Source organism: Stegostoma tigrinum, chromosome 9 (genome assembly GCF_030684315.1).
Source record: "Stegostoma tigrinum isolate sSteTig4 chromosome 9, sSteTig4.hap1, whole genome shotgun sequence".
In the NCBI taxonomy this organism is placed as follows: Eukaryota; Metazoa; Chordata; class Chondrichthyes; order Orectolobiformes; family Stegostomatidae; genus Stegostoma; species Stegostoma tigrinum.
In genome coordinates this window covers 38,764,598-38,778,407 of record NC_081362.1, presented here as the reverse complement: position 1 = coordinate 38,778,407, position 13,810 = coordinate 38,764,598, and the positions used below count along the sequence as shown (strand labels likewise).

The 13,810-nt window shown below is 41.4% G+C and overlaps 1 protein-coding gene across 2 annotated transcripts in view; it reads right to left on the bottom strand.

Annotated features, from left to right (window-relative positions):
- The window catches only part of LOC125454879 (ribosomal protein S6 kinase alpha-2), a 427,165-nt gene that overhangs the window by 369,511 nt on the left and 43,844 nt on the right, over nucleotides 1-13,810 (bottom strand). Inside the window, exon 1 of one of the 2 annotated variants that reach the window (XR_009446145.1) lies at nucleotides 11,610-11,875. The exons of the other annotated variant lie outside the window; for it this stretch is intronic. The gene's annotated coding sequence lies outside the window, so the exon portion shown is untranslated. Of the gene's footprint in view, nucleotides 1-11,609; nucleotides 11,876-13,810 lie in introns of those variants that run through there. 2 annotated transcript variants of the gene reach the window in all.

The following is a 13,810-nucleotide window of genomic DNA, read 5'->3' as shown; positions in this document are numbered from 1 at the left end:
CCAATCTGGGCAAATTTCATGGAAGAGTTATTCTGCAGGCCCTAGTGAGTTTTCTCACATTAGTTTTCCAAACTACATCATTACCGGTACACACAGCATATTCTCTCACTCACCTCAGGCAAAAGTACCAGCCGCTCCCAGGACCTTGCAGAATTCCTGGTGCCATCATCTTTAAAGTTCAGCTGTGCATCCAGTCAAACAGCTACCCCACACAGTTCCTGTCACTTACTTCAGACATATTGGGTGTAGCAAATGGCTCTCTGCTTTGCCCATGGGGATCTGGAGGTCCTGGTGTATAGGGGATGAATGCATTCACTGCCCATTCTCTCTCTCTCACTCTCTCTCACACACACATACACATGCACACATACACAATCGCACATACACAAACATAAATCCATGGGGTGAATTATCTCATCCAATGTGTTTGTGTATTTGCAGATACATTCTATTCTGTTCAAAAAATACCCAACCTGACTCTAGGTTAAAACATAGACAGATTCTAAACACACCTGAAATGCATTGTCTGACCTAGATGTCACCTCTTGCTTACACTGACAAAAACCTTTAATTGTCTTAGGGTAATGACTTGAAAGAAGTTCTGGGATTTGCATTTTAATCAACAGAAACCTGTGTCTCCTTTCTAACCGATTAAAGATTCAACAATAGATGGTCAGGCGAGCCATTTTTAGGGCTGGTATCTTTCTGCTTATAAATTCTGTAGCAGGATACTTCCTCTTCCACACTATACCCTTGGAAGGAGCAGAGCTTAATAAGTTAGTGTTTTCAAATAAACCTGTTGGACTATAACCTGGTGTTGTGTGATTTTTGACCTAGTCCACCACAGTCTAAAACTGGCACTTCCATATCATGGCTACTATCATCACCACCAATTGCTGGCTCAAGTTAGAGACAATCTCCTAGAAGATCGCATATATTCTCGCAGACATCAAGTTCCTACAGAAATGCAAGAAACAGAGAAGATCCCAAAACAGCTACAGATCATGAATCCAATCAAGTCAACCTACAACACAGAATACACTTAAGAGACTATGCTGTCGTGCCTTTTGTAAACTCCTCAATCATCTCCTACATTGACTCTACAGCAGGCACCACAACCTTGAAATCGAGATAGAGTCCATATTCTCAGCTTGCGCTTGGGATACAGCAGAACAGTTACGAGACTCTGCCAAGCAGACAAGGCAGTGGAACTACACCACCTACATGGATACCAAGAACAAGAAACTGGAGAAACTTAGCATCACCAGAAGCAATAACTAAGCTTCCCCTCTCACCACGTTTGAAACCGATCCCACCATCCGGAAAAGTTGTACAGGGAACTTCCAGCTTCTGTCACGACACTACAGGTTTCCTTCAGAAACTCAGCACCCACGGACCAGTTGAACCAGGAACACTCCTCATCACAGTGGACATTTTAGCACTCTACACCAGCATCCCCCACAACGATGGCATTGCCGCAACAGCCTCAGTTCTTATTACTACCAACTGCCAATTTCCAGACGCCATCCTACAACTCATCCACTTCATACTCAACCACAACATCTTCACCTTCAATAATCAGTTTTTCGTCCGGACACACGGAACAGCCGCGGGGACCAAATTTGCTCCTCAACATTCCAAACTTTTCACACACAGGTTCAAACAAAACTTTGTTATTGCGCAGGACCTCCAACCAATGCTATACTTCAGATACACTGGGGGCATTTTCTTCCTTTGGACTCATGGCGAGGAATCATTGAAACAACTACATAGTGATATCAACAAGTTTCATCCCAGCATCAGACTTACCATGGACTACTCTTCAGGATCAGTCTCATTCTTGGGCACATGCATGCCCATCAAGGACGACACCTCAGCACCTTATGCTACTGCAAGCCCACGGATAACCTCATGATGCTGCACTTCTCTAGCTTCCACCCTAAACATATTAGAAAAGCCATCCCCTATGGACAAGCCCTGTGCATACAAAGGATCTGCTCAGATGAGGAGGAATGTGACAGACACCTGAAGGTGTTGAAGGATGCCCTCATAAGAGCAGGATATGAGACTCAACTTATCATTTGTCAGTTCCAACGTGCCATAGTGTAAAACCATAATGACTTCCTCAGAATACAGCCATGGGATTCGACTGATAGGGTGCCCTTTGCCATCCAGTACTTCCTGGGAGCGGCAAAACTACACCATGTTCTTCATAGTCTTCAACACATTATCAATGATGATGAGCACCTCGCCAGGATCTTCCCTATGCCTCCGCTGCTCGCCTTCTAACAACCGCCAAACCTTAAACAGACATTGCTCACAGCAAATTACCCAGCCTTCAGGAGAACGTGTCAATCACAACATCTAAGATGTCAATCACAGCGCCGCATAACCCTGCCATGGCATGTCAAAGACATGTCAGATCGTTGACATGGACACTACCATCACACTTGGGAACCTGACCCACCACACGCACAGCCGATATTCATGTAGATATTCAGATATTCAACATGGTCTATAGCATACTCTGCAGGCAAGGATGGCCTAAGTCATGGTATATTGGCGAGACCATGCAGATGCTACGATAGCAGATGAATGGACAAAATGCAACAATCACCAGACAGGAATGTTTCTTCCCAGTGGGCGGGATCACTTCTGCAGTCAAGGACATTCAGCTTCTGATCTTCGGATAAGCATATTCCAAGATGGACTTCAAGATACACAATGCAAAACCACTGAGCAGAGGCTGGTAGCCAAGTTCCATACCCATGAGGATGGCCTCGACTGTGATCTTGGGTTCATGTCACGTTACAGGTTTGTGTTTTCGCAGATACATTCTATTTTGTTCAAAAAATACCCAAACTGGCTCCAGGTTAAAACACAGATCCTAAACAAGGCCTCACACCTAAAAATGCATTGTCTGACCTGAGATGTCACCTTTTGTACTCATGGATAAAATCTTTAATTATCTTGGGGCAACGACTTGAAAGAAGCTCTGAGATTTGCATTTTAAATCATTAGAAACCTGTGTCTCCTTTCTAACTGATTAAAGATTCAACAATAGATGGTCAGGCAAGCCATTTTTAGGGTTGGTACCTTTCTGCTTATAAGTTTTGTGTCGGCATACCTCCTCTGCCGCATTACTTCCGAAGAAGGAGCAGAGCTTTGAAAGCTGGTGTTTTCAAGTAAATCTGTTGGACTATAACCTGATATTGTGTAATTTTTGACCTTGTCCACTCTAGTCTAACACCAGCAACTCCACATCACAGAATATTCCTTGAGCTGTCCATGACTGGTGGAGATCCAGGGGAGTAAGCAGTAAGTTGCAATGATTAAGTTACCATTCTGACTTTCAAGTTTGGCATTGTCACTGGGATGGCATGGAGCTGTCCTCATAAGACATATACCATTTACTTGCTGGTAAATGATAGCTTGTTATCTGCAAGCAATGCTTCTGGGAATCAGTGTATTGTAAAAGTTGCACACTGCTTTTCCATCGTCAGTCCCATGATTGATGAATGGACTGTATGCATGTCAAGCCGCCTTGAGTATGTGTCCACAATGACAAAGAACATTGAGCCCATGAAAGAACCTGCATAGTTGAATGTGTAACCAAAGTCCGGGGTTTACCCAGCCATTCCCACAAATGTAGGGACCTGCTGGCAGTAATTTTTGTCCATGCTGGCACTCTGGGCACTGTCCCACCAATATGAATATACCTGCATCCAATCCTGGCCACCAGAAATAAGTTCTCACCAACAACCCCTGGATGATCCTGGTGGAGTCCAGCCAACATCTGGTAGTGATCTCTGCTCAGTATAATCACTCCTGCTCCCCATAATAATACACCATCCTCGTCTGTGATCTGGTCTTTCTGGGTCCAAAAAGACTTCAATTCTAGTGATGACTGCCCAAGAGCCTTCCTCATCACCGCCATCTGGTTCAGTTTTACCAGGACTGTTTCTTTCTGCATCCAAAGTCTGATATTTTAAGCTGTGACTGGAACTATGCCCAGAAAATTTAAAACTAATATGGATTCTTCCAGTGGTACTGACATTGCTGGTGTATCTGCCAGTGGGAGGTAAATCAGTGCAGTTGCTATTTGGCCTCCTAGACATTCTAACTCTAACTCAATACACTTAGTATAAGAGCCCATCTCTGAATTCGGTGTGAAGCTGTGGAGTGGCACTGCCTTTCCTCTAGGTAAACCTAGTGAGGGTCTGTGATCTGTTATAATTACAAATTCATGCCCATAAATATATTGGTGTAACTTCCTGACTCCAAATATGACTGTCATACCTTCCTTCTCTATCTGGGCGTATTTACACTCTGAATGAGCAGAAGTCCTAGATGGATACGCTATTGGGCATTCCTCTCCATTGTGAATGCTATGAGCTAACGCTACTTCAATGCTGTATGGTTAAGCATTGCATGCTAATACCAGATCTCACATGGTATCAGAGTGCCAACAGCTTGGAGGATGATGGATGTTTCTTCACTTCCCTAAAAGCTATGGCTTGGCTGCATGACCAGTTCCAAGGCTGGTCCATTTTTAAGAGTTGATGCAAAAGTATCATGAAGGAGACCAGGTTATACATGAACTTTCCATAATAATTCACCAGTCCAAGGAAATACCTAAGCTGTGGTATAGAAATGGAAGCCAGAGCTCCTTCAATTGCCCTCACCTTATCTTCTCACATGTGTAACCTGGTCTTGTTAACTCTGCAACCCAAATAGGTCACTTGGGGTGCCTGGAACACATTATTTTTCCCTTTCTAATGTATACATCCACTTGGGAGAAATATCTAAGGACTATGTCCAAGTTGTTTAAGTGCTTTTTACTTTCCTTCCCCGTTATTAGCACATCATCCAAATAAATGACCTTATAAAAAGTTCTCCAATGTCCACTGAAAAATTGTGCAGGCTGACAATAAACCAGTTATCAGTCTTATATACTGGTACAAACCTTATGGGTATTAATTGTAGCATATCCCTGGAAACCCTCATTTCATTGCGATTGCAAGTATGTATGGCTCATGTCCATTTTTATGAAGGACAGCAACCCTGCCAGCTTTGCGTATAAATCCTCTATGTGAGGAATTGGGTTTATCCAGCTGCAAAAAACAATTTACTGTTTGTTCAAAATCCCCACAAAGGCGAACCGACCCATCTGGCTTCACAAATCAATACAACTGGCGTTGCTCATTCCGCAAACTCGACTGGTTTGATGATTCCCTCATTTTACAGCCTTCTGACTTCCACCTCTACTTTTGTCCATAAGGCAAATGGCACTGGGTGGGCCTTGAAAAATCATGTAATTACTTCTTGGTCAACATGTCAGGTCGTCTTGGCTCATTTGATAGCCCCTCGACCTATCTAAAAAGCTTCAAGGAATTTAGCAAGGACTTCAGAGAGGCAGCTATTTTCTAAACAAAAACTGTTGACTCAATGTAGGTGAATCATTCTCAATCGTATTTGTTCCATCAAGATTGGGCCCAAGCCCTTAATGACAATCAGTGCTAACTAAACCAGCTGCTTTGCATAAGAGACCGGAGCCAAAGTCGTACCCTTAAACCTGGAAAGGTTCCCCAGTATACGTTCTCAGTCTAGCCGAGGTCCTGTGCAAACTTAAAGGTTGGAGTCCAGGGCAAATTTTATTAAAGGCTGATTCTGCGATCACTGAAACAGTCATGCCAGTTTTGATCTCCATTTCAGCTAGTTGACCATTTAACCAGACTTTTGTTCTGATTCTTTCTGCTTTGGATGTTGCTAAACAATTGAACTGTTCCAAACCAGATGTAGGTGGACTTTGCAGAGTGCGCACTCTCTTGGATACCAGTCTACAAGCTCTCTTACTCAATTTAGACAGGTCTTTTGCAGTCTTGAGTCTGCATTTTTGCAGCAACTACAATGGCTTGTTGGCCCAGATCCTGAAGAAAATTTAAACTGTTTGGCTGAGTCTTGGTGCTACTTTGGAGTTTGCCATGGGCTGACCTGGACATGCTGTTCGGGATATGTCCTGAGTGAGGCTATGCAACTATCTTCACTCAAGTGGTGCTCCCCAAGCTCAATTGAACCAGTCACAGTGTCCACTTCAATGGATATACCCTATAATTTAGATGCGCCACTTGTCACATTTCCCAATGATATTGCCAATTATAGTACCTGTTTGAAGTCCAGTTGGGCTAGCAGGCACTTTTGCATCGTTACTTCATTAATTCCACATTCTAAATGGTCTCTCAGCATCATCTCAGTAATGGTTAACCCAAAGTCACATGCCACTGCCAGTTGTCTTGATCTAGTTACCAACCTTGATATGGATTCCACAGTTCTCGAATTGCTGAATAAAACTGATAGCATCTTAGAATTAGCAGAGACTTGAAGTTGTAATATTCCTTATCTAAATCCATCAATTCTTGAAATGTTTCAGAATCTTCTGCCTTAGGGAAACAAAAAAAGCTGCGAGTCCCAAGCTGTCAGGAGGATTGTTTGTTGTTTTTCATCTGGCCCAATGTCATTTGCTTGGAAAAATAATGCGTTCTTTCCATGTTATACTGGGCATGGTTCTTGGTGGCAGTGTCAATCTAAACAAATTTCCCAAATAAAGGCATGATGCCAGAAATGATTATCTCAACTCAAAGACGATAGTTGCAAGCAAATTTCTTCAGGAGCATGTTTTTCTCTCATTGTCACTGAAATAACTCCACAGAGGCTGGTATCCCATCATCTAGTCACCATTTATTTACATATAGACAGTCCTTGACACTGATCCAGCACCCGCAGAACCGGCTCTCGGAATCAACAAGATGCCTGACACTCCTTATCTGTCAGCCAGGGCCCACTGATTGGGGCTGTTAATCTGATACAATCAGACAACACATGTTCTCAGAAGTCCACATGGCTGACCTCATGACAATCACTACACAACACAAGTTCGCCAGGCATCCTGTAACTAAACATCTGTATATTCAATTAAGGAGGAGGACAGGCTTTTGATGCTGCCAGTCCAATCAAATAAAACCCATCCAGGCAGGTGGGTGCCTTTGAGACAGGCAGAAGAAGACTTTGAGGCTCTTCAAAATGGAGGCACCATCAAACAAGAATGTAAAAATTTGAATCTAATGAATCAAGGGCAGCTGATCCAGAGAATGGAGGGATCATTAGGATTGTAGCAAATTTAGTTCCAGCAGTATCCACTTTAGGCCACAGAATATCCAGCACCTTACATCTGTGACCTGCCACAAGATTAATGAGTCTATGAACCTTGTTGCTTTCCCAAGTAATGTGAGGCACATCCTCCTGTTGGCAAAATGCCTGTAACCCGTAAGATTTAATCCATTTCCGACCCTTCCTCAGACCTGAAATTTAACTCTGATTTCTCTTCACAGATGCTGCCAGACCTGCTGAGCTTTTCCAGCAGCTTTGTTTTTGTTCCTGATTCACAGCATCCACAGTTCTTTCAGTTTTTAAGATTTAATCCATTGTGGTTTCTCAAGCAATTTATCTGTCAGCCTATGAATTAAGAATGGGATGTTCATAGTGGTTTAAATTTAATTTTTTTTAACGTTTTTTTTTAAATAACATAATGGATGTTCTTTTTTATTCACTTGTGGTATGTGAGCTTAACTGGTTGTCCCTAGCTGCCTTTGAAAAGGTGATGGTGAGATGTCTCTTGAACCACTGCAGTCCATATGCTATAAGTAGTCTCTCAATGCCATTCAGCAGGGAATTTCAGGATGTTGTCCCTGCAACAGTGATGGAATGGTAATATATTAACACATCAGAATGGTAAGTGCCTTGGAGGGAAACCTGCAGATTTGGGTGTTTCCATGTATCGGCTACCCTTGTCTTTCTAGATGACAGAATTCATGGGTTTGGAAGGTGTTGTCTAAAGATCTTTGGAAAATTTCTACAGTGCATAGTATAGACTGTATGCACAGCTGCTACTGAGTATCAGTGGTGGACGGAATGGATGCTTGGGTTGTGCTGCCCGTCAGGGAGGTAGCTTTGTCCTGGATAGTATCAAGCTTCTTGAATGCTGTTGGATTGCATTCATCCAGGCAAATGGGAAGCATTCCATTACATTCTTGGCATGTGCTTTACAGAAGGTGGGCAAGCTTTGGGGAATTACTTGCTGCAGTATTCTTCACCTAAGGTTCTTAATTCGCGGTATTCTCAGATCATTGTAGAAGAAACTGTTATAATATGCATTGATCATATTTTATCCTATGTTTAACTCCGCAATCACCCAACAATCCTGCATTGAATACGATCACAAATTTGTCAATATGACAACCATTACACATCAACAACAGAATAATTCTACCTAATGACAATGTACAGACAAAGGATAAGGGTGAATAAGTGCGTGAAGTTGGATAAGAAAGAGGGAGGTTTGAACTAGAGATAAAGAAGAGAAAACAAAAATTAATGAGAAAGGGAGAGTAAGGAGAGTGAGAAGGAAGGTGATGAAGAACGTAGAATTAGAATAAGATGAAGACTTGCAGTTTCTATTACTCTCCAATACTTTTCTCAAGGCCAATTATGGACAGGTGACAAAGGTCTGTCTTGCAAATGATGCCTGCATCCCATGTTAAAAAAAAAGTTAAAAGTCCACACCCATAAGCAATTCCAGTGACCACACTCAAGAAGAATGTATTGGCTTTGAATGAAGCACAGTATAGATTTCCCAAAAGAAAACATAAATGCCAACGGCTAAATTATGGTGAGAAATTATTGAAAATTGTGTTAAATTCACTGGAATTTAAAAGATTAATCAGCAATTTGGTTGAGGTTTTCAAACTATTATGGGAACCTATAATGTAGATGGAGAGAAACCATCTCAGCTTTGTTTCCAGGTCTCAGAATTGTCCTCCCATTGCTACTAGAACCCATGGTCACCATACTCCATACTGCCAAAATCTTAGAGCCAGGAAATTCCCCTGATCCATTTCCATTCCTGCCCTGGCATTGCCAGTTTAACTTATATGCATAAATGGGATTTCCAATGTACTGTCGATCAAGATATTGGGGGAGGAGCAAGCACAACTCCAAAGAAATTCATTCCCATAAGCTCTTCCCAGTGTTAACAGTTCCCAAAGGCTTTTTTTTTGTACAGGGATGTCCTGGAGTTGCAGCAGCACCATGTAGAAAGTTCCAAGATATGGCAGTACTATCTTTCCTTCCCAGATCTCATGCACCCTGGATTTGTTAGACTGAGGTATTTCTGCATCACTTTCTTCAGAAATATTTTTGTTTCAACTTTGTTACAACATGATAATAATGATTTTACTTGATGTCCTTGACAAGATATGTGGAAAAATCTGAGAGTCAGGAGAAGGAAGTTGAGATTGAGGAGAAAGCCAACAAAGATAAAGATTAAAATTTCAATGCTCACGCTGTTGCCCAGGATGGCAGAGTTGCCCTTATCAATGTAAGATTCGGTTAGTAATGCCAATGGTTTCAGAACCATACTCAATTACCATTCTTCCCCGAGAAGTCCCCTCCCAATATATTTGACACAAAGCCATCTACAAACATTGAAAGACGTTCTTGAAAATGACCATATGTTCGGAAATATGTGGAGGAATAACTTTGACACAGCAGTTTAAACAGGAGCGAGGACAAGGTGCAGTGCATAAGGTCTGCAGAGGTCATGACTACTGTAAGTTGTAGGTGATTGTATAACTGGACACAACTTTCTTGGATAGTAGGAACTGCAGATGCTGGAGATTCTGAGGTAATACGGTATAGAGCTGGATGAACACAGCAGCATCAGAGAACCTGGTTATGTCCATAAAGCTAACCAGAAATTCTAGCATATGGCAGTATGCATGCTGCTGACTTTCTGGTACATATACAGCCATGCCTTCTTTATCTTAACAGCAGGTTTCTTCCTCTCAAAACCCAGGATGATTTAGTCTTTTTGTAACTCCTCAGCACCCAGCTTATCAAGGGATAGGTCCCTGAACTGAGGAATTGCCTTTGTTTGAAAATTCTGGAAGTTTTTTTCTGCTTTTGCTTCTAATGCCGTCTCATCCCATTTTTGGATTGCACTCTTAAATGCTCACTAAAATCATTGTATCATCTATGTCCTCATCACACCTGCTGCTGTTCAATCAAATGGCAACTCAGAAGTAAAATGGCAATGTAGGGCTTGTGATATTAAAGATGCTGGTCCCAATGTCCTAACAGTGTTAACTCCAGGTCCTTTAGTTCTGAAGAAGTCATGCTGCCTCAGAACCATAATCATTCCAAAGAACTGTAGTGAGCCTGATTGCATAATGTGCAGGAAAAACAATCTTCACTGATGTGGGAAAATACCTAATTGGAAATTGCTGTGACAGTGCAAATCAAGTAGAATTCCTTATCAGGTTCCAACAAACTGGAAATCTCAGTTGAACATGAAGTGTTGTAGAAATTTAGAACATTATCCTCCAAAAGATTACTGATATAGGATGGTTGAAGTTTTCAGTACTGAGAACATGGTTTTCAATGAGATGACAGTTTCAATGGATCTGGAGCTGAGGTTTTAAAAAAATGAAATTAAGATGCAGATCAGCCTAATCAAATGGTCTGAATAAGTCAATCAACTACTGTTCTTCAGAATCCCTTGTTCCTACATCTCGGCTGAAACCAAATATCACATCCTAACTGTTATTTACAGCAAATGTATCACTTTTGCATGTGAGTTTGCATGCGTGCCTCAGTGTGAAAGAATTAAACAGATACTTTGAGCATGACAGATGAGATTGACTAACCACTTGTTCTAGCTCTGTGCATTCAGAGAAACAAACTAGAGCCAGCAAAGCATACAGTAAACATCTTTTCTAACATACCAACAGTGATGTCTTACTGGAATAGATATTAACAGGGAATTTGACAGGCATTTTGAAAACTTTTACAGCATTTTGGAAAGAAAATGGTGAAATATTGATTCTGCTGATCAGTAAATCAAAAACAAAGGGAGCCCAGAATCAGGACTTTTGGAAGAGGAATATTGAAGAAATTTTTAAAAATGTATTTTCACACATGAGATCATTAGAATATAAATAGGCTACTACCAGCAGTTCATGAGACAGAGATTATGTTACTACTTAAGACAGAATTTAATGGGGGTTGGGAAAAGGATGGTGAAAAAGGATTAAATATTTGAAGAGTTAGAACTGACGAAACAGCCTAACTGACTTTCTTCAAAGCTCTGATTTCTGTGATTGTATAATTTCAAGATGACAATCTCAAAGGTCAGAAATGGTCATTGCAGACTGTATGACTATTGCTGTTCATGGTCTTGACATCTTCCAAAACTTTCGGTAAGACCATTTTCTCAGAATGACTATTATTTATTAGTCTGCATTTTAGTCCACATCCAATATCCAAATTTGTTACGAGCAACTATTCTTTTTCTGTAAAATTAAATCTCAGATCTCACTTACTAACATTTTTAAATTTTGGTGTGAAAATATAAAAGCAATTATTGAAGGATTAATGGCCAAGTGCTTATTTACTCACTGTCAGTTTTCAATTGATTTTTCACAGTGAAACCTTTCAAGGATCTGTCTCCCAAACAACACATTATTATTTCAGGAGGAGGAAGTCGTTTTACTTACCCTCTTTATAAAGAGCCTTCTGAGTTTTTGCTGAGGCAGTTTCATCATTTTCCTGCTTAAAAACACAGATAGCTGCTTCTGAAACTTGGCGAAAGCTTTCCAACCAAACAAACACCCGTCACCTTCTTCACTAATAACTTCTGTGACCCGCTTAAGCTTAAGGACGTCACCACAAACATATCACTCTCAAATGTATTGACAGATTAGAAAGATCACGCAGGTTCTGTTTTTACAGCCAATATCAGGTGAAAACAGTACACATCCATCATCCTCTCATGACTGTATTTGTCATCACACTGACAGAGAGCTGCAAGGAAAACCAGGCAGGTTTCTAACACACAACTTTTCTATCCGTTTATATACCAGAGGGAAAAAAATGGAGGGGCTCATCATTTTGAGTGGCTGTCCCAAACCTGCTGCCGACACAAAATCCACTCGAAAACAAATCAGTTATTCTGACCCATCCCAAAATAAGTCAAAGATTATTGAACTCCAGCTGCCAGCCTGCAGTGAATACAAGCCCTCCCTGCTCACTGAAATCAATTCATTATGTGCTTTCTTTTCTCTCTAAACACAAAGGTTTGCTTTGCCATTTTCTCTTTCCCTGCCCAAACTGAGCTTCTCTATTCAGCAACAAAGCAGAGAAAGTGAATGACTGATAAGGTGAAGACATTTTTGCTGTTATTACATTATTAGAAAATTAATCCTTTGTTTTTAGGCACCTTGATTTGCATCTAAAGTTAAATGCAAGCAGTAAGTAGAATTACAAAAAGAAATTTGTTGTTCAGCAACAACAGCCTCTACTGTTACACACGCATTGGATTTGCCAATTTCCATATAATCCATTCGGGATTATTTAGGAATAAATCCAAGAGGATTAGATAGTACAACATCTGCCTACAACAGCATTTAATAAAGACTTTGGTGCCACACACTTACAATGCAGTCTCCAGTGACACCATATTGATGACAGTGTTAATAATGCCTTGAGGAGTGTCTACACAATGGTCTCAGTTACGCTGATTTGACAGTAACACCAAATGCAAAATACTGTGGATGCTGGAAATCCAAAATAAAAGCAGAAAATACTGGAAGTAGCAAGTTGCTCAGGCAGTATCTGTGGACAGCAGCAAAGTTAACTCTTCAGTCAATGATTACCCTCTATCAGAACAGATATGTGATGTTGGCTGGTCTCTTGCATTGCTACCCTAAATGGGAAACCAAGTGGGCGGATGCACACAGTTTTTCAGGAAGTGAAATGTCAGCTTCCTAAAGGTAGGAATGAAGGGAGGGAATTAAGGATGTAGTGTATTGAAGGCAAATTGAGCTTCCTGATGGTAAGCAGCTGGAATATGGATGTGAGTTTGCTCGCTGAGCTGGAAGGTTAGTTTTCAGACGTTTCGTCACCATTCTAGGTAACATCATCAGTGAGCCTCCGACGAAGCGCTGGTGTTATGTCCCGCTTTCTATTTATCTGGTTAGGTTTCCTTGGGTTGGTGATGTCATTTCCTGTGTTGATGATGTCATGATGTTCAACCAAGGAAACCTAAACATCATGACATCATCAACGCAGGAAATGACATCACCAACCCAAGGAAACCTAACCAGATAAATAGAAAGCGGGACATAACACCAGCGCTTCGTCGGAGGCTCACTGATGATGTTACCTAGAATGGTGACGAAACGTCTGAAAACTAACCTTCCAGCTCAGTGAGCAAACTCACGTCCAGAACCTCAACCTGAGCTACAAATCTTCTCAAAACTCGCTAGCAGCTGGAATATTTTTGTTATGCGCCACCATACTATGCATATTTACTAAACACCATTTCATCCAGAGTAATGATACGCCTACAGTGATAAAGAAACATGTGCCTTCAGCTTCACAACTGGTTAAAGGTAGCATGCAGCAGGCCAGAGAGTCTCCCTGATAACAAAGTGTGGAGCTGGATGAACACAGCAGGCCAAGCAGCATCTTAGGAGCACAAAAGCTGACTTTTCGGGCCTAGAGCCTTCATCTGAAAAGGGGGATGGGGAGAGGAGAGGATTCTGAAATAAGTAGGGAGAGAGGGGGAGGCGGACTGAAGATGGATAGAGGAGAAGATAGGTGACCACAAGAGAGTTGCAGTCCCTAGTGGATTTTGAATGAAGGTGCTTTCCTTTCATTGGAGCTTTGTTGGTGCATTTGGCACATTTCTGATTGA